Raw genomic sequence first — 22,728 nt, forward strand, 5'->3', positions numbered from 1 at the left:
CCTAAAACTTAATGTATAATAATAAAAAAAGAGTTAAAGCCCTAAATATTGTGAATAATTTGACTCTTATGGTGGATGCATTTTATTTCTATAATAAAATTATCCTAAATCACTTGTATGGTGAGCTGCTTCTTGATGGGGGAAAGAAGAGGGGATTTAGAGCTAGCAGTGGGGGAATTTTGCGTCAATCTCTGTATTCCTTTGGCAATGTGCATATGAACAATATGATCACTTGTCTGAAGAAAAAATGTTAAATATTGCCACTTGTCTGTGAAATATGATACAAACCCTTTAGCTGTCATTGTCTGGCATCTGCTTACCCCGCCAGCCCCATTCTCTGCCACTCCTGGCCTTGTACCTTATAGTGTCTGATCCTTTCCTCTTAATTTTATAGCGGTTTAATTTCTCACAGATAAGGGTTTGAGGAAAGACAACTGAAATGTATAAATCATTTCTTCCAAGGCCAGAGGTCCTATCCTTGTGGGAGAAGACACTAAGTTCATCTTGTAAACTGAAAATAAGTAGTGAAAGGGAAATCTGATGGGACCATCAGAATACCACTAATAAGTCACATTTATAGTATTTTAGAAAAATAGATTTCTTGGCATTTGATGAAAATAGACACAGTCATATGATAAATAATGAAAATATGTATTGGTATTGGTATATTGTGATTCATTCAGAAGTACATAACAAACACTTGGGAGGATGGAATAGCTTTGGAAGATAAGAAGGAATAAAACTTTATATAGGTATTAGTCTCATTTTGTCCATGTGTAAGAAAGAAATGGACAAAAATAAACTGGAGGAAAAGACCTTTCCTATGTATACGATGTGAGAAAACCCTCAAGAAATGCCAGCGGAATCTAGGTCTGATGGATTCCTACAATCAGAATTGCTTTTACACCACAAAGTGGACCTCCAGTTGACTCATTGTTTATAGCCCTAACTGAGCCGCGTGCCCAAGTCATCTCATGCTCTGAGTATATATTTTCTCCCAGTTCTTTCAACTTCTGATGTTGGGACTTCTCTTCCCATTTATGATATCAAAGTGATGCCTGGCACAACTGTGGCATGTTGAAGAGGCAGAAAGTAAAATATCACAAAAGCTGCTTTTGCCTAGGTTTTTATAGAAGAGTGTGAAAACAGAAGACTTTAAGTTAGCACAGATATGGCTTGTTGAAAATGGTCTAGCCTGGAGTCAACAGACTGTGTTTGGATGGAGCCTCTTCCCCTACACTGTTTTTTCCTAGGACATTAAGTATGGCTGATTGGTGGTTCATCAGGGCACGATCCTCTCAGAGGTGTGGGAGAACTGAGTAATATCTAAGACATCCCTAGGATGTATTGAAGTATCTTGAAGCAGCAAACAGAAGTAGTGACTCAAAGCCATGAGTCACTCAGGGGGCTCTAAGGAGGAAGAGTACAGCAAGCAGGCGCAGGAAAGCCTGTGATTCTTCTGGGGTAACTTTGGGGAATTTTACAAGGTCCGCAGGGACAGGACATGTTAGAGAGCTCTGCCCCCAACCATGCTGAGAATTGCAGCGCTCAGCAGTTCTCTCTCCAAAAGGGCCGCTGCAAATTATTTTGAACCTTACAGCCAAGGCTTTGGTGCCTGGCTTCTCTCCAACAGTGGATGAAATGCGGTGAGGGTTGTTCCTAGGGTGACCCTCACTTTGTAATTAACCCTCCTCATTAGCAGCTCACTTGCTTCCGATGGGCAGTGCACACATGTTTGTGGTTATGTAACTGCCGAACAGGGCTGGGCCAGCCATTTGTTGGCTCCTAATTGTCTCCAATCACAGGGAAATGAATTGCAGTGAGAAAAGTAACAAGAAGTGGAGTACCCTGGCAGCCGGCCAAGGCCTTGAAACTGTCAGCTGCAAAGCCTAGGAATCTGCCATCAAAGCAAGACACTGGAGGTGGACTTGGGCTAGGGAATCCAGAAGACACATGCCAAGCTGTTCAGGGAAGGTGGCAGGGATTCGGGGAGGGAGTTGGGAATGGGGAAAGAGGGCACTTGAGGGAAGGAGAGAAGAGGAGAGATTCAGGTACTTTTCCTTCTTTGTGACCTCTCTTTTCTCCCTCTTCTCATCCTCTACTCTCTTCTGATTCTCAACAGCCTCCAGTACCAGCCCAGCAGATGTATTAGGGTTCTCCAGAGAAACAGAACCAATAGGAGAATCTATCTATATTACACACACACACACACACACACACACACACACATCAGAGAGAGAATGAAAGATTTGGGATGAAAAGTACCACAATCTCCCATATGCAAGCTGCAGACCCAGAAAAGCTGGTGGTGTCGTTTGAAGGCCTGAGAAGAACCAGGAGTACTGGGGGCAGTACTCACAGCTCAAGCAGTGAGGCAGAGAGCAAATTCAGGCTTCCTCTGTGTTTTCATTCTAACCAGGCCCTCAGTGGACTTGATAATGCCCACTCACATTGGGGAGGGCCATCTGCTTTACTTAGTCCACCAATTCAAATGTTAATCTCTTTCAGAAAGACTTTCACAGAAACAGACACAGTTAATGTTTCACTAGCTATCTGGGCATCCCATGGCCCAGTTAAGTTGACACAAAAAATTACCATCATGGCGGTGATCTTGGGAGTACAGGAAGAAAAGAGAACACAGAGGAAGGGAGTCGATAAGAGGAGTCTGCACAGGTTTAAATAATGAAGAGAAAACAAAGATTGTAATGAACTTTTCTTCTCCATTCCACTGTGAGTCTGCTGCTGCTACTGCTGATATGAGCATAGGGATGTTATGGGTTCTAGCCCCACTGTGGTGGGTGCAGTTGCTGCTGCTGCTGTAGTTATTTCAAAGATGGGGATTTCAATGATGAGTGACAACAGACATTGAAACCCTACAGCTTTAAGTCTAGATTACCTTCTACAAGTGAAATTAGAAAGAATAAAAATGTCATTGAATGAGATCAGCTCTCTATAGAAATGTCCCAAGAGTTAATAAAATGGGCAGTTAGTAAAAGGCAGTCAGTAAAAAGGAGTTTAGAGTTCCAAGTCTATCAAGTCTCAGTCAAGCTGGAGAATCTCACATCTTTATGTGCATTTACTTGGCCGTAGCTGAAAGCTAACCATGGTCTATGCCTGAGGGAGATTTGCTAATAGAGATTAGCTGGCCTGCAATGAACTTGCGAGGTGGATCCTGATGGCCACATTTGTCAGTGAGTACCCAGCATTGTCCAGAGAAGAGGGCCTGAAAATTAGGCAGAGTATTTTTGACATAGAGAAATCCTCCTGTTGTAGGCAAGGGTGTTTCACGGGGGCTCACAATGGTTGGTTTGAAATGTTCTTCAGGACTATACAACTTACTTTGATGTACTGACTCGTTAATTCATTCCATAAATATTTATTGGGCACCAACTGTATGATAGACACTTTGCTAGTCACTGGGAATAGAGCAATGAACAAAATACAGCCCTGTCCTCATTAAGATTTTAGTTGAGCAGGCCGGGCGCAGTGGCTCACGCCTGTAATCCCAGCACTTTGGGAGGCCGAGGCGGGCGGATCACGAGGTCAGGAGATCGAGACCATCCTGGCTAACACAGTGAAACCCCGTCTCTACTAAAAATACAAAAAATTAGCTGGGTGTGGTGGCGGGTGCTTGTAGTCCCAACTACTCGGGAGGCTGAGGCAGGAGAATGGCATGAACCCCGGGGGGTGGAGCCTGCAGTGAGCCGAGATCGCGCCACTGCACTCCAGCCTGGGCGACAGCGAGACTCTGTCTCAAAAAAAAAAAAAAAAAAAAAGATTTTAGTTGAGCAGAAAATAGAGTTATACAAGAAAGTCGCTAGGAGAGAGAGCATGATGTGTTACAGGAATTGAGGGAGGGAGAGTGATAGGAGATGAAACTGATTAAGAAGGTGGGTCCTAGGGCCTTTATGGTATGCTAAGGGGTTTGGAACCTATGCTGCAGACAACTGTGTTCACCAGAATGTTTTTGGTTGCAAGTGAAAGAAACTCTGCTTGAATAACTTAAGGTCAAAAGGGAAATTTATTTTATTTGTCTGGAATCCAAGGAAGGGATGAACACCACACACTGATAGAAGGCCAGAGATGAGGTTGGGCTCAGGACACTAGGGAATTAGCAGCTTGGACCTGGTTTAGGACTTTCCCTGCCTCTCCCCACATCTGGCTTCTGTCTCTCTTCCTACACACCTTCTCAAATAGTGGAGAAAACGGACACCTATAGCTTCTGAGTTGCCTGCACCACTGGAGGATTCACAGTCCTTTATCCTGTCTCAGGCCCATCATTCTGGGGAGGAGGCTTATTGGCCCATTTGGGTTAAGTGTCCGCACAGAACCAATTGGCTGTGTCTAGAAGGTGGAGCAAATGAAAGAACTCAGCAACTCCCTGAGGAGCTATATAAATTGCACAGGGTGAGGTGGGGGTACTAGATTAGATATTCCATGGATATCCACTACGGCAGTGCCCACTGAGCAACCACTGGACTTCTAAATCAGGTTTACAAAGTAATCCGATTCCAGAACACATTCAAATACTAGTCACAGGAACATGCTATAACACTTGAGAATACTTAGGAATTCTGATTTGGCAAGAGTCAGTCCCAAGAAATTAATTAATGGGGATAATATATATAAAGAACTTAGAGCAGTGCTTGGCACATAGTAATACTAAGTGTTAGAAATATGATGATGATGATGATGATGATGATGATTCAACTCCTTTGGGTATATGGGCCTAATCAGTTCTGGACCTATACAGCTAACAGCCAGGGTTAAGTTGACCCACCAAAATAAGAACAGTCTGAGCCACCAGCCAATACCATCCACATCTCCATCTCATTTCCTTATAGATTCACCTCCAGTGATTGCAATTTTGATGGATGCCGGGGCTTCCATCCTAGGAAGTAATGGCAAGTCTCCTGCAGGAACCTCCAGAAGCACATTTTCCTTCTGCCATTCACTGCAAACACATGGCACATGCTCAGTAAACACCCAATACAGATAAGTGATAAATTAAAATGGACTAGGGAATTCTTCTTGTCTGTGTGCCTCTATTTGAACAAAGTAGAGTTTTCCAGCAAACTTTTTATTATGAGCAGAATCTCAATGGATCCTCTAATAACAACCCTCACAAGCAAAGCTCCAAACAAGCATTAATTAAGTCTCTCAACATCCTTGTAAATCAGTGAGCCATATGACAATTATTTAAAAAAAAAGAATAATTTTAAGGAGCAAGAAATGTAAAAATGATTGTTTATCGTAACAGAGAGATCATTTACATATACTCAGAAATGAATATTTAGAACCATAGGTAAGATAAACATGCTTGGCTAATATCTGATGAGCCATAATCAGCTGTCCTTCAAAAGGACAGTTGATCCAGGGAATACTGGGGACAAGGTTTCTTGGAATGCTAGGTCAGCCTTCCCAAGGGCAAAGATATATGCATTCTCTACTTTGCATCCCCAATTCAGATGCCTTGTCCTTGACCAACACTGTCTAATAGAACTTTCTGTGAAGAGGGGCATATTCTATATCAGCACCATCCAATATGGAAGCCACTAATGGCTCATACGACTGAAGAAATACAATTTTAATTTATTTAATTTTAATTAAGTAGCACATGTGGGTAGCAGTCATCATATTGGACATTGCAATCTTAGACGATGTTTCATCAGTTTGAAAGCTTATTGTAAATTGGAAGAGGATATACAAGAGCTGTTAATATATTGTTAATCAGAGTGCAGGAATCATCATAATGAGAATATTATTCATTATCTCAATTATCACCAGTCTTTCATTCATTCAGACAACATATTGAACATCCACTAAATGGCTCTGTACTGAGCCAAGAGATACAAACGAAGACTAGTCATTGTCCTGGTTTAGAGATGAGTGGGGGAAAGGAGCAGATTAACAGGTAGATGTAAAAGTTGATGTAAAAGATGTAAAAGATGTAAAGTGACAAGTGTTGTTTATATTGGGGTAAGTATATGAACAGTGGGAATATGGACATGGGGCAACTTATTCAACCCGGGAGTATATGCAGTCAGGTGGGTAGGTCACACATGCTTCCCAGGCAAGGTGGGTCTGCAGTTCATTCTTAAATGGCCAGCAAAGATTCTCCCAGGTGATGAAGATGGCATTGCTGCACATGGAGTGGCTGGTACAGGTGAGGGCATGATGGTCCTAGACAGCATGGGCCTTTGGGTGAACTTCCAGATGTGTGGGGTGTGTAGTACAGGGTACACGTAGAAAGGCATGCTCTCCACATATACCCTGTATTACTTTTCCGTGAGCCCTCTTCCCGGGCTCAGCCACTGCCCCAGGAAGAGGGCAGGGATGGTAGAAAGGAGCTTGTTCAAGGAGTTTGGATTTTACCCTGAAGGTAGTGAACACTCATGCAAGGGCTTTATAAAAGTAGGGGAATAACGGGATCAGATCTGTGTTCTAGAAAGGCCCCTTTAATGGCAGTGTGAAGAATGATTTAGGGAGAATAAGAATGGAGATAAAGAGTCCCTCAAGAAGACAAACTTTTCTTCGGTGAGGGTGAGAGACCCTGAAGTCCCATATCAAGTAGTAAAGGTGCTGCTGGCCAGAGGTAAATGGAACTGCTCCTTTCTGAGAAGTGGTTGAATGTTTGGGGTACAGGGTGCTAGAAGTTCTGAAGTTGGTCTCAGGGAGATGAAAGAGTCTGGCACGGTACCAGCCAAGGTGCAACCATCTTTTGGAGAGAGAGATGTATTTGCTCAAGAGACCTTTGCTGCTTTCCTTCATGTGCAAGAACTTCTTTCTGGGTTGCCTGCCTTGGGCAAATGGCTAGGTTTGAGGCTTGGTAAAAGCATTTGGACTTTTTTTTTTTTTGAGATGGAGTCTTGCTCTGTCACCCAGGCTGGGGTGCAGTGGCGTGATCTCGGCTCATTGCAAGCTCCACCTCCTGGGTTTACGCCATTCTCTTTCTTCAGCCTCCCGAGTACCTGGGACTACAGGCGCCCACCACTACGCCCGGCTAATTTTTTGTATTTTTAGTAGAGACAGTGTTTCACCGTGTTAGCCAGGATGGTCTCACTCTCTTGACACCATGATCTACCCACCTCAGTCTCCCAAAGTGCTGGGATTACAGGCGTGAGCCACCGCACCCGGCCTGGATTTCTTAAAGGTATATGCAGAGTTTGCCTCCACTTAGTGTCTGGGAGCTTTCATAAAACCTAGACAGGAGCAGAAGCCTTCTGATTCCAGATATTAATACATAGTTAATACCCTAATTCCTGCAGAGTTGGGGCAGGTTCCTAGACCCAGACCCAACCTCCTAGGCTAGGCCTGGAAGAGATTTATTCTTCCCTCGTGGATTTGCCTTTCTCATCACACATTTCTCATTCAGAAAGCAAGAGGTCTATATTCTATGAAGGTGCACATCTCATTGGCCAAGAAGATATGAATCCAAAAGAGACTGAGTGGTTAGGAGACATCAGCCTGGGATGTGAGTTGCTTGCACCTACCTGTCATTCTGAAAGTGGTGGCCGCCAAAGGCAGAACCAGGGCCAAGAAAGAAAGAAAGATTGGGAATTACTATTAGGATACACTTTCAACTATTCAGCAATAAGATGACAGTCTTGAAAGGTAGTAGGTTCTTTATTGTCTAAGGTATGAAGACAGAGGCTGGGTCACAGTTTGGTGAGAATGATGTAGGGGGACAACAGCACTGAATGAGGGATTAGACTGTGACAACAGCAGATAGGATAGATCATGGGTCAGGGCATTTAAATCTAACTTCCCTGCCTCACCATCTAAGTAAACAGATGATTACAATACACTGCTCAGTGGGGGACATCCGGGGTCCATGGGGAGCACAGCAGAGGACATGGACCCCACACTTCAGGACAGCTGGGAAGACCAGACAGACAAAATGATGATTCAACAAAACCTGAAAGATGACTGGGATTTAGCCAGGGGAATGGGGTTGGGACTGAGGCATGCAGACCACTCCGCTTGTGATTCTTACAAAGAATTATTTGGCTCCAAACGTCGGCAGTGCTGATGTTCAGAAACCTTGACCTAGAGTCAATTTGGATTTCCCGTCTTGTGAGAGATGGCATGTCTCTTGATACTTTAAGCTATTTGACTGAAGTTTTTTGCTTCCTTATTTTAAATGTGATCTAGATCTATCAAATGTTACCATTTTTGACAGGGCTTAAGACATAGTAGTGTAGAAAGCTGAAACTGGATCCCTTCCTTACACCTTATACAAAAATTAATTCAAGATGGATTAAAGACTTAAATGTTAGACCTAAAACCATTAAAATCCTACAAGAAAACCTAGGCAATACCATTCAGGACACAGGCATGGGCAAGGACTTCATGTCTAAAACACCAAAAGCAATGGCAACAAAAGCCAAAATTGACAAATGGGATCTAATTAAACTAAAGAGCTTCTGCACAGCAAAAGAAACTAGCATCAGAGTGAACAGGCAACCTACAGAATGGGAGAAAATTTTTGCAACCTACTCATCTGACAAAGGGCTAATATCCAGAATCTACAATGAACTCAAACAAATTTACAAGAAAAAACCAACCCCATCAAAAAGTGGGCAAAGGACATGAATAGACACTTCTCAAAAGAAGACATTTATGCAGCCAAAAAACACATGAAAAAATGCTCATCATCACTGGCCATCAGAGAAATGCAAGTCAAAACCACAGTGAGATACCATCTCACACCAGTTAGAATGGCCATCATTAAAAAATCAGGAAAACAACAGGTGCTGGAGAGGATGTGGAAAAATAGGAACACTTTTACACTGTTGGTGGGACTGTAAACTAGTTCAACCATTGTGGAAGTCAGTGTGGCGATTCCTCAGGGATCTAGAACTAGAAATACCACTTGACCCAGCCATCTCATTACTGGGTATATACCCAAAGGACTATTAATCATGCTGCTATAAAGACACATGCACACGTATGTTTATTGCGGCACTATTCACAATAGCAAAGAGTTGGAACCAACCCAAATGTCCAACAACGATAGACTGGATTAAGAAAATGTGGCACATATACACCATGGAATACTATGCAGCCATAAAAAATGATGAGTTCATGTCCTTTGTAGGGACATGGATGAAACTGGAAAACATCATTCTCAGTAAACTATCGCAAGGACTAAAAACCAAACACCACATGTTCTCACTCATAGGTGGGAATTGAACAATGAGAACTCATGGACACAGGAAGGGGAACATCACACTCTGGGGACTGTTGTGGGGTTGGGGGAGGGGGGAGGGATAGCATTAGCAGATATACCTAATGCTAAATGACGAGTTAATGGGTGCAGGAAATCAACATGGCACATGGATACATATGTAACAAACCTGCACATTGTGCACATGTACCCTAAAACCTAAAGTATAATAAAAAAAAGAAAAACTATGAGAAAAAAAAAAAAGAAAAACAGATTAAAAAAAAAAAAAAGAAAATGTGGCACATATACACCATGGAATACTATGCAGCCATAAAAAATGATGAGTTCATGTCCTTTGTAGGGACATGGATGAAACTGGAAAACATCATTCTCAGTAAACTATCCCAAGGACAAAAAACCAAACACCGCATGTTCTCACTCATAGGTGGGAATTGAACAATGAGAACTCATGGACACAGGAAGGGGAACATAACACTCCGAGGACTGTTGTGGGGTTGGGGGAGGGGGGAGGGACAGCATTAGGAGATATACCTAATGCTAAATGATGAGTTAATGGGTGCAGCACACCAACATGGCACATGGATACATATGTAACAAACCTGCACATTGTGCACAAGTACCCTAAATCCTAAAGTATTAAAAAAAAAAAAGACATAGTAGTGTAGAAAAGAAAGCAGGGCCCTTCTTTGTGTTACTGAATTCTTTGTAATACTGTAAGTCCTGGAGAGGCAGCCGGGGAAATGTGGGTGATGCAATGAAACATATCCATGAACAATAAACTGCAGAAACCCTGCCTCTCCCACCTCCTGGTACCTTCTGGGGATGATGCTGCCTGGTCATGAGTCAAGAGAAAGCTCCAGCTCACCTGGACACCTTGTGATCCCCCCAGTTCCTCCAGGCTGTCAGGACTCTGAAAGGCATAGGCTGAGCCTGCGCAATTTAAATGGGAAGAGGGTGGAGAATGAGAAACATTTATGGGAGGCATTAAACACCTCTGGGCATTCTAGGGGGAAAAAAATGGAATCTTAACCTGGTTTCCACAGCCAAATTCCAAGAATATGCTTACAAGTTTGGACTCTCTCTGGGGTAATATACTCATTTTTTGTTGTTGTTCATTTAAATGTTCAGAGAACTGAAGCTCAGTTTTATGATTAACCAAGCCTTACTTTATTTATCATAATCTTTTATATTCAGATTTTGTGGTCACATCCAAAACTCTCTTCTTTGCAGTTGTTTAAAATGTATATGGCTTCAACATGCTGGGGAGATAGCATGAGGCAAAAAAATGAGCATGGAATTTAAAGACAGATTATGAATCCCAATGCCCCCTTAATTAGCTGTGTGACCAAGGTCACTTATAGAATATATCTGAGTGTGTTTCCTCATTTAAAATTTAGGGAAACATCTGTCTCATAGAAAATGGCAGGTACAATGCCTAACACATAATAGGTGCTCAATGGATGTTTATTTCCATCTTTAAATTTTATTGTATATATTTAAAGCATACAACATGATGTTTAGATAGACAGAGATAGAGAATAGATAGACTAGAGATAGTTGCTATAATCAAGCAAATTGACATATCCCACATAATTACCCATTTTTTGGTGATAAAATCATCTAAAATCTAATTTTTTAGAAAAATCCTAAATACAGTATAATATTAACTATCATTCTCATGTTGTACATTAGATCTCAATACTCATCATCTACATAATGGCTACTGTGCACATTTGCCCTATATCTTCCTATTTTCTCCTATTCCCCACTCCCATTTCCCTTTTCCTAATGCATAGCTCTTCTTTTTTTCTATGCTGTGATGTCTTAGACTTCATGGACATCTATTACACTTGATGAATCTAAATTATATTTAAAATGAGGAAGAAAAACCCTTAGTCACATAGCTTATAGTATAGGAGGTGTGCTATATCTCATGAGACAGGAATTCTAAATTGACTCCAGATAGAAGGTACTTTTTGTCAGTTTTCAACACCCATTTCCTTTTAAAGATTTGTGTAGGGATGTAGGAATGGGAGACATGTTTAAACAGTCACATTACTGACCAACCCTGAAAATGTTCAGCTATGCAAACTTCTTATTTTGAATAATTTTGATTAAAAATTCATGGTATAGATACCATTTTTCCACACACAGTTCAGAACCACCTCAATAAAGTGTTGTAGGCTCTTTAAGCTAGAATAACCATTTTTTTTTTAAGTTGGGTTCTCCCTCTGATACCCAGGATGAGTATAGCAGCAAGATCATGGATCACTGCAACCTCAAACTCCTGGGCTCAAGTGATCCTCCTGCCTTAGCCTCCCAACCAGCTGGGACCACAGTCATGCACCACCATACCAGCTGTAGAAATCTTTTTTTTTTTTTTTTTTTTTCTGAGGCAGAGTCTCGCTCTGTCAGCCAGGCTGGAGTGCAGTGGCGTGATCTCGAGAGGCTCACTGCAAGCTCCGCCTCCCGGGTTCATGCCATTCTCCTCCCTCAGCCTCCCGAGTAGCTGGGACCACAGGCGCCCACCACCACACCCGGCTAATTTTTTGTATTTTTAGTAGAGACGGGGTTTCACTGTGTTAGCCGGGATGCTCTCGATCTCCTGACCTCGTGAACCGCCCGCCTCAGCCTCCCAAAGTGCTGGGATTACAGGCGTGAGCCACCGCGCCTGCCCAGAAATCTTAAGAATCATCTGTAATAAATATATGTGACAGTGCCATGGGCCTTGATCAGGGATGGTAGTTGTCCCTATAAACTAGTCTAGATAAAGGAACTCATTGAGTAGAAGTGGCTTGCTTAAGGTGTGGCAACAGAGTTAGTGACAGGAACATTGTATTGGTCTGCTTAAGGCTCCCCTCCACATGGCACTTCGGGGTCACCTGCCTCTCTCTTGACCAATTGGCAGCAGCAGGGTATACAGGGAATTTGGCTTCTCTGGCTCCTGACCTTTCCACTGTGCCCTCTGGTGGCAACCTAGATTCACCTGCCCCAGTACAGCTAGAGTGATAGATTGAGTTGACCATATCTACCAAGTGACCATATCTATCTCTTTAGTGGAAAAGAGTCTGGCAGAGATGGAAAGTGTGAGCAGAGGACTATCCTGGTGGGGCTCAAACATGACAGGAGCTGGGTCAGGTGAGGCAACACAGCAAGGGAGGGAACTATAGATGATCTCTTGAAACAGGCTCAGCTGGAAGGTAATTGAAGGTCCGTACAGTACAGCAGCCACTGAGACTTGTCACTCAAAGCACTGCGGTTACCTTGACAAAGCATAGCTGATTGGAAATTAAAATGCATGGAATTGTGTAGGGAGTGTTTTCAACAAGAAACAGAATCAACTTAGTGGCACCATTGAGGCTCTTACAGCTGAACACCAGATGCAAGGATTTTTTTAAAAGAAAATCGCAAGCCTCTCTTCTTTCTAGAAGCAGGGGTTTATTGCTTAGTTAGTTAGAATACAGCTATTTCAGGAGACATTGCCAAAGCCTGAGAAAGGAGGTGTCAGAGAGCCATGTTATAATTGATATAAACCTAGCCCTGGGGCTAGTTTGGACAAACAGCCCATTGATTCTCTCTGGATCTGTTTGTCTGACCCAATGGAGTATGGGGAGGGGGCTCTTTAAGTCACCTCGCAGTTTTAAATCAAGTATCTGCTGTGCTGTGCTGTGCTGGGGGGCCCATGGGACCTGCCAGTCTACGGAGCCACTGCTTATTTTCTAACCCTGCTGTACCAGGCTAGATCAGTAATTCCCAACCATATGGACACATATGACACCTGAACCTCCTGCTCCCTGGACCCCTTATCTTCTGGGCAGGAGGCTCAGTCAATTCTTTTTTCTTAAGCTCAGATTCCTGCCATTAAAAAAAGTATATGTAGGCTGGGTGGGTGGCTCATGCCCATAATCCTAGCATATTGGGAGGCTGAGGTGGGAGATCACTTGAGCCCAGGAGTTTGACACCAGACAGGGCAAAATGGTGAGACCCTGTCTCTACAAAAAATACAAAAATTAGCTGGGTACAGTGGCATATGCCTGTAGTCTCAGCTATTTGGAAAGCTGAGGTGGGAGGTTGAGACCAGGAGATCAAGGCTACAGTGAGATGTGATTTAGCCACTGCACTCCAGGCTAGGTGACAGAGGAAGATTCTGTCTCAAAAAATATATATATATATGTATAAAAATATGGTTTCATCTAATGCGCTATTGATCCGTATGCATTTTGTATGTGTGTCATGATTAATATATCTGCTATGGCTTGAATGTCCCCTTCAAAATATGTTGAAATTTAATTGTCATTGTGACAGTATTAAAAGGTGGGTCCTTTAAAAGGTGATTAGGTCATGAGGGCTCTGCCCTCATGAATGGATTAATGCTGTTATCACAGGAGTGGTTTACTTGTCTCAGAAGTGTGCCTCTGATAAAAGGATGAGTTTGGCCCAATTTCCTCTCTCTGTCTCATGTGCACATTTTCTTGCCATGTGATGACCTTCCACCATGTTATGAGGCAGCAAGAAGTTCCTCACCAGATAGCTGAGCAGATGCTGTTGCTATGCCTTTGAACTTCTCAGCCTCCAGAACCATGAACCAAATAAATCACCTTTCTTTGTAAATTCCCTGATCTGTGATATTCTGTCAAAGCAGCAGAAAATGGAAGAGGACAATAACTAACTTCCTCCATTAGATGTTTAAGGTAGGCCAGGCACAGTGGCTCATGGCTGTAATCCCCACAGTTTGGGAGGCTGAGGCAGGCAGATCACCCAAGATCAGTAGTTCAAGACCAGCCTGGCTAACATGGCAAAACCCCATCTCTACTAAAAATACAACAATTAGCTAGGCATGGTGGCAGGTGCCTGTAGTCTCAGCTACTCAGGAGGCTGAGGCAGAAGAATCACTTGAACCCGGGAGGTGGAGGTTGCAGTCAGCTAAGAATGCACCACTGCGCTCCAGCCTGGGCAACAGAGTAAGACTCCATCTCAAAAAAAAAAAAAAATTTAAAGTATGTGTTTGTATATATATGTGTGTATGTATATACATACATACATACATACATGCACATGCATGCATGGTAAACAGAACAATGGCTCCCAAAGATGTGCACATCCTAATCCCTGGAACCTGTGACTATGTCACCCTACATGGAAAAAGAAAATTTGCAGATGTGATTAATTTAAGGATCCTGAGATAGAGAGATTATCCTGGAGTATCTGGGTAGGCCCAACATAATACAAGGCCCTTACAAGAGAGAAATGGGAGCAGACTGAGTCAGAAAAAGAAAAAATAGTGACTGAACTAGATGTTGGAAACTGTGCTTTGAAGATAGAGGAAGGGACCAGGAGCCAAGGAATGCAAGCAGCTTCTAGAAGCTGGAAAGAGCAAGGAAACGAATGCTCTCTTAAAGCCTCCAGAGGGATGCAGCCCTGACAACACTTTGGCTTTAGACTCCTTTAGAGCTCCATAACTGTGGAAAACAAAGTTTTATTGTTTCAAGCCCTAAATTTGTGGCAATTTATTACAGCAGCTATAGGAAACTAATGCTACATATACATACACACATATGTAATATATATTCTAAGTTATAAAATTCAAAGATTTTGAAACTTACAAATATTTGAACATATTACATAAAGTGAAATAGGAAGAACTTACACTTAGAGTAGTGGTAATGACGTAAGACTGTGGTTTCTGGAGCCAGCTCTGCCCCTTTCAGGTATGGTGACCTTGGCAAGTCACTTAATCTCTCTGTTTCCTCATTTCTAAATCTCTTAATCTCTCTGTTTCCTCATTTCTAAAATAGGGATATGATCTTATCTCATAGGGCTGAAGTGAGGATGAAATGAGGTAATATATCTAAAATACTTATAAGAGTGCCTGGCACTTAGTAAGTACCATAATATATATAACAGTTTTTCAGAGGAGAAAATGGAAGTTGACTTTCCCATGGCTATGCAGCTGTGAAATGACACAGGGGGCATTGGAACCTAGCTGGTTCAGCTCCAGCATGGCTCCCATACCATACTTCCTCATCATACAAAGGCAAAGTATCCTTTCCTAGCCCTGAATTCCAATCCATGACCAAGCAATCCTATTAACTATTTGGTATTTACCCTTCCAGACACACGTATACATGTGCATGTGCTCACACATACACGTGTGTGTAAAAAATATATAATAATTTAAAAAATAAAATAAATATAATTATGTCATTTTGAAGCTTACAGAGTATATCAGGAACACATTTTTTGTTAAATTTACTTTAATTATAGAGTAATACATAGATGAATTTTTTTTAAAAGTTAGAATATTGCAGGTAAAGCTAAAGTCCCCTTTGACCACCACCTCTAAACCTGGTCTTCCCTATGGTTTGAGATAACTACTCTTTGAATATAGTGCATATCCTTCCAGACCTTACTTTGCACACATGCACCCATAATAAATGGATAGCATTGTTTATTTTTTATGTCTATGTTCTTACATACATTGTATCATACTGTAAGAATTGTTCTAAAACTTGGCATTGTATTTCTGAGATCTATCTACACTTACAAACGTAGATTTGGTTTAGTCCTCTTAATCACCGAATTGCATTCTGCCACATTATATTTTTCCATTCCATTATTGATGGCCCTTTAGGTCATTTTCAATTTCTTGCTATTTGAATGCTTCAGGTAGCTTTCTTATCCAGTCTTCTTGGATGCATGTGAAAGTGGTTCCCTGGGTACGGATCTAGACAAGGAAATGCTGGGTCACAGGATAAGCACATTTGCAGGTTTAATAGACTCTGCCAAAGAACCTTCTGAAGTGATTGTCTTCATTTATATTTCCTCCAACAGTGTATAAGGGTATTCTTTCCTCTACAGTATCCTCAACACTTGATTCTGTCAGTGTTTTAGTTTTTGCAGATATGATGAATGAAAATAGGATCTTTTTGTTTTAGTTTGCTTTTGGAAAGTTTATCAATTAGACAGATGAGCAACTTTTCAAACTGCTTATTTGAATTTCCTCTTTTGTGAGTGGCTTGTTCATATTCCTTCCCCAATTTTTACTGCATTGTTTGTCTTTTTCTTATGATTTGTAGGAGTGCTTGTGGATATCTTTCTGTCTAGATGCTATAGGTGTACTTGATTTTTAAAAAGATGGTTGCATAGTATTCAGCCATATATGTGAAACCTGAGGCCAGATCTGGTCCTCCATCTGTTTCTGTAAAAAAAAAAAATTTTTTTGAGATGCAGTCATATGCATTTTTTTGTATGTTGTGTATGGCTGATTTAGTGCTACAACAGCAGAGCTGAGTAGCTATGACATAGACCACATGGCCCACAAAGCCTTAAAATATTTACTCTCTGGCTCTTTAGAGAAAAAGTTTGCCCTGATATAGATAAATCATAATTTCTTTAGCCATTCTTCTTTTGATGAATATGTAAGTTGTTTTCCATTATGCAATATTATGAACAATTCTGTAATTAATATGATTGTACACACTCATAACTTTGTCTGTAGAAGTGAGTGTTTCTGTAGGCTGGATTCCTGAAAGTGGACTTGCTGGCTTATCAGATTTCTGTATTTAGTGGAACTTGCTCGTCAGTAATATTTGAATTGGAGGATGTTTTTAAGAACTGTGGTTATTTCCTAGGAATAGTGATAGCTTCCTATTATTTAGCACCTGCTAGGTACCAGACACTGTACTAGGTGTCTTATATATATTGTCTCATTTGACCTTTCCAATAAGCCAGAAATTGGTGTTAATAACAGCTTTTTATATGAGGAATTTGAGGTTCAGTGAAGTTAAATGGCTTGTCCAAAACAACAGAGCTGGTGCATGGGAGAGTCAGGATTTGAACCCATTTCTCTGACTTCGAAGCTCCTATATTTTCTACTACACAATGCTGTCTCTCAGTGAAAAACTAGGTGATGCAAACAATTGGCATTACATAGCTTTGCAAGTAGCAATTATGCATATTTGTCTCTGTTAAATGAACAGGTAACAACATGCGTAATTAATGCAGTAAGTTTCTGTAGACAGATGGGTTAGATTAAAGTAATTTTATAGACTCTTTAAGACTGTTGGCTTTCTTAAGCAAGCTAAACATTTCTTTTGCAATCTTATTTATGTTTCTATAAATAAATGCACAGCTGTGATGTAGTAGAAAGAATACTGGATTTAGAAATCCAAATTTGGGAAAAAAAAAACCCAACATGGTTTCTGCCTTCTTGGAAGGTTGCTGTGTGACTGTGGGCAAGTTTCCTACCTTCTCTATGCTCTAGTTTGTTCACAAGAGTTTTGAGAAATCAGTGTGAATGACCATGAGGTACTTGACCCAGTGCCTGGTATGTAGTAAAGGTGCAATCCGTGATGGTCCTTGTTCCTGAGGATATTTCCAGAAAGAGTGTTCAATCTGATAAACACTGGGTACACTTCAGTGAGCTTGCTTCAAGACTCAAGCTCTGCCTTGCTCTGAAGCCACACCTAATGCCACTCCCTTGGCCTGATAGTAACCAAGAGATGCCAGAAACATCCATTGCCAAGAATGTACGTAATGCCTGTGGTATACAGAAATGAGAGGACAGGTTATGACCTGTCTTGGCATTTAAATATTGCTACAGTGGGGCAGTTCCAAGATGGCCGAATAGGAACAGCTCCAGTCTACAGCTCCCAGCGTGAGCGACACAGAAGACGGATGATTTCTGCATTTCCAGCTGAGGGACGGGGTTCATCTCACTGGGGAGTGCTGGACATTGGGTGTGGGACAGTGGGTGCAGCGCACCAAGCGTGAGCCAAAGCAGGGCAAGGCATCCCCTCACCCGGGAATTGCAAGGAGTCAGGGAATTCCCTTTCCTAGCCAAGGAAAGGGGTGACAGATGGCACCTGAAAATCGGGTCACTCCCACCCTAATACTGCACTTTTCCAACGGTCTTAGCAAATGGCACACCAGGAGATTATATCCCGTGCCTGGCTTGGAGGGTGCTATGCCCACGGACCCTTGCTCATTGCTAGCACAGCAGTTTGAGATCAAACTGCAAGGCAGCAGCAAGGCTGGGGGAGGGGCGCCCGCCATTGCTGAGGCTTGAGCAGGTAAACAAAATGGCCAGGAAGCTCGAACTGGTTGGAGCCCACTACAGCTCAAGAAGGCCTGCCTGCCTCTATAGACTCCACCTCTGGGGGCAGGGCATAGCCAAACAAAGGACAGCAGAAACCTCTGCAGACTTAAATGTCCCTGTCTGACAGCTTGGAAGACAGTAGTGTTTCACCCAGCATGCAGCTTGAGATCTGAGAACGGACAGACTGCCTCCTCAAGTGGGTCCCTGACCCCCGAGTAGCCTAACTGGGAGGCACCCCCCAGTAGGGGCAGACTGACACCTCACACAGCCGGGTACCCCTCTGAGACAAAACTTCCAGAGGAACGATCAGGCAGCAACGTTTGCTGTTCACCAATATTTGCTGTTCTGCAGCCTCCACTGCTGATACCCAGGCAAACAGCGTCTGGAGTGGACCTCTGGCAAACTCCAACAGACCTGCAGCTGAGGGTCCTGACTGTTAGAAGGAAAACTAACAAACAGAAAGGACATCCACACCAAAACCCCATCATCAAAGACCAAAGGTAGATAAAACCACAAAGATGGGGAAAAAACAGAGCAGAAAAACGGAAAATTCTAAAAATCAGAGCACCTCTCCTCCTCCAAAGGAACGCAGCTCCTCAGCAGCAATGGAAGAAAGCTGGACAGAGAATGACTTTGACGAGTTGAGAGAAGAAGGCTTCAGACAATCAAACTTCTCCAAGTTAAAGGAGGAAGTTTGAACCCATGGCAAAGAAGTTAAAAACCTTGAAAAAAGATTAGACGAATGGCTAACTAGAATAACTAGTGTAGAGAAGTCCTTAAAGGACCTGATGGAACTGAAAACCATGGCAGGAGAACTACATGACGAATGCACAAGCTTCAGTAGCCAATGTGATCAGCTGGAAGAAAGGGTATCAGTGATGGAAGATCAAATGAAATGAAGTGAGAAGAGATGTTTAGAGAAAAAAGAATAAAAAGAAATGAACAAAGCCTCCAAGAAGTATGGGACTATGTGAAAAGACCAAATCTACGTCTGATTGGTGTACCTGAAAGTGACGAGGAGAATGGAACCAAGTTGGAAAACACTCTGCAGGATATTATCCAGGAGAACTTCGCCAATCTAGCAAGACAGGCCAACATTCAAATTCAGGAAATGCAAAGAATGTCACAAAGATACTCCTCGAGAAGAGCAACTCTAAGACATATAATTGTCAGATTCACCAAGGACGAAATGAAGGAAAAAATGTTAAGGGCAGCCAGAGAGAAAGGTTGGGTTACACACAAAGGGAAGCCCATCAGACTAACAGTGGATCTCAGCAGAAACCCTACAAGCCAGAAGAGAGTGTGGGCCAATATTCAACATTCTTAAAGAAAAGAATTTTCAACCCAGAATTTCATATCCAGCCAAACTAAGCTTCATAAGTGAAGGAGAAATAAAATCCTTTACAGACAAGCAAATGCTGAGAGATTGTGTCACCACCAGGTCTGCCCTACAAGAGCTCCTGAAGGAAGCACTAAACATGGAAAGGAACAACTGGTACCAGCCACTGCAAAAACATTCCAAATTGTAAAGACCATCGAGGCTAGGAAGAAACTGCATCAATTAACGAGCAAAATAACCAGCTAACATCATAATGACAGGATCAAACTCCCACATAACAATATTAACCTTAAATGTAAATGGGCTAAATTCCCCAGTTAAAAGACACAGACTGGCAAATTGGATAAAGAGTCAAGACCCATCAGTGTGCTGTATTCAGGAAACCCATCTCACGTGCAGAGACACACATAGGCTCAAAATAAAAGGATGGAGGAAGATCTACCAAGCAAATGGAAAACAAAAAAAGGCAGGGGTTGCAATCCTAGCCTCTGATAAAACAGACTTTAAGCCAAGAAAGATTAAAAGAGACAAAGAAGGCCATTACATAATGGTAAAGAGATCAATTCAACAAGAAGAGCTAACTATCCTAAATATATGTACCCAATACAGGAGCACTCAGATTCATAACGCAAGTCCTTAGAGACCTACAAAGAGACTTAGACTCCCACACAATAATAATGGGAGACTTTAACACCCCACTGTCAACATTAGACAGATCAACGAGACAGAAAGTTAACAAGGATATCCAGGAATTGAACTCAGCTCTGCACCAAGCAGACCTAATAGACATCTACAGAACTCTCCACCCCAAATCAACAGAATATACATTCTTCTCAGCACCACACCACACTTATTCCAAAACTGACCACATAGTTGGAAGTAAAGCACTCCTCAGTAAATGTAAAAGAACAGAAATTAGAACAAACTGTCTCTCAGACCACAGAGCAATCAAACTAGAACTCAGGATTAAGAAACTCACTCAAAACTGCTCAACTACATGGCAACTGAACAACCTGCTCCTGAATGACTACTGGGTACATAATGAAATGAAGGCAGAAATAAAGATGTTCTTTGAAACCAACAAGAACAAAGACACAACATACCAGAATCTCTGGGACACATTTAAAGCAGTGTGTAGAGGGACGTTTATAGCACTAAATTGGCCACAAGAGAAAGCAGTAAAGATCTAAAACTGACACCCTAACATCACAATTAAAAGAACTAGAGAAGCAAGAGCAAACACATTCAAAAGCTAGCAGAAGGCAAGAAATAACTAAGATCAGAGCAGAACTGAAGGAGATAGAGACACAAAAAACCCTTCAAAAAATCAATGAATCCAGGAGCTGGTTTTTTTGAAAAGATCAACAAAATTGATAGACCACTAGCAAGATTAATAGAGAAGAAAAGAGAGAAGAATCAAATAGATGCAATAAAAAATGATAAAAGGGATATCACCAGCAATCCCACAGAAATACAAACTACCATCAGAGAATACTATAAACACTTCTATGCAAATCAACTAGAAAATCTAGAAGAAATGGATAAATTCCTGGACACATACACCCTCCCAATACTAAACCAGGAAGAAGTTGAATCTCTGAATAGACCAATAACAGGCTCTGAAATTGAGGCAATAATTAATAGCTTACCAACCAAAAAAAGTGCAGGACCAGACGGATTCACAGCCGAATTCTACTAGAGGTACAAGGAGGAGCTGGTACCATTCCTTCTGAAACTACTCTAATCAATAGAAAAAGGGGGAATCCTCCCTAACTAATTTTATGAGGCCAACATCATCCTGATATCAAAGTCTGGCAGAGACACAAGAAAAAAAGAGAATTTTGGACCTATATCCCTGATGAACATTGATGCAAAAATCCTCAATAAAATACTGGCAAACCGAATCCAGCAACACATCAAAAAGCTTATCCATCATGATCAAGTGGGTTTTATCCCTGGGATGCAAGGCTCATTCAACATATGCAAATCAATAAACGTAATCCAGCATATAAACAGAACCAACAACAAAAACCACACAATTATCTCAATAGATGCAGAAAAGGCCTTCGACAAAATTCAACAGCCCTTCATGCTAAAAACTCTCAATAAATTAGGTATTGATGGGACATATCTCAAAATAATAAGAGCTATGTATGACAAACCCACAGCCAATGTCATACCGAATGGGCAAAAACTGGAAGCATTCCCTTTGAAAACTGGCACAAGACAGGGATGTCCTCTCTCACCACTCCTATTCAACATAGTGTTGGAAGTTCTGGCCAGGGCAATCAGGCAGCAGAAGGAAATAAAGGGTATTGAATTAGGAAAAGAGGAAATCAAATTGTCCCTGTTTGCAGATGACATGATTGTATATCTAGAAAACCCCAATGTCTCAGCCCAAAATCTCCTTAAGCTGATAAGCAAAGTCTCAGGATACAAAAGTCTCTTCAGTAAAGTCTCAGGATACAAAATCAACGTGCAAAAATCACAAGCATTCTTATACACCAATAACAGACAAACAGAGAGCCAAATCATGAGTGAACTCCCATTCACAACTGCTTCAAAGAGAATAAAATAGCTTGAAATCCAACTTACAAGGGATGTGAAGGACCTCTTCAAGGAGATCTACAAACCACTGCTCAACGAAATAAAAGAGGATACAAACAAATGGAAGAACATTCCATGCTCATGGGTAGGAAGAATCAATATCGTGAAAATGGCCATACTGCCAGAGGTAATTTGTAGATTCAATGCCATCCCCATCAAGCTACCAATGACTTTCTTCGCAGAATTGGAAAAAACTACTTTAAAGTTCATATGGAACCAAAAAAGAGCCCACATTGCCAAGTCAATCCTAAGCCAAAAGAACAAAGCTGGAGGCATCACGCTACCTGACTTCAGACTATACTACAAGGCTACAGTAACCAAAACAGCATGGTACTGGTACCAAAACAGAGATATAGACCAATGTAACAGAACAGAGCCCTCAGAAATAATGCCACACATCTACAACTATCTGATCTTTGACAAACCTGACAAAAACAAGCAATGGGGAAAGGATTCTCTATTTAATACATGGTACTGGGAAAACTGGCTAGCCAT

The sequence above is a fragment of the Symphalangus syndactylus genome, chromosome 6 (genome assembly GCF_028878055.3).
Source record: "Symphalangus syndactylus isolate Jambi chromosome 6, NHGRI_mSymSyn1-v2.1_pri, whole genome shotgun sequence".
NCBI classification, from domain to species: Eukaryota; Metazoa; Chordata; class Mammalia; order Primates; family Hylobatidae; genus Symphalangus; species Symphalangus syndactylus.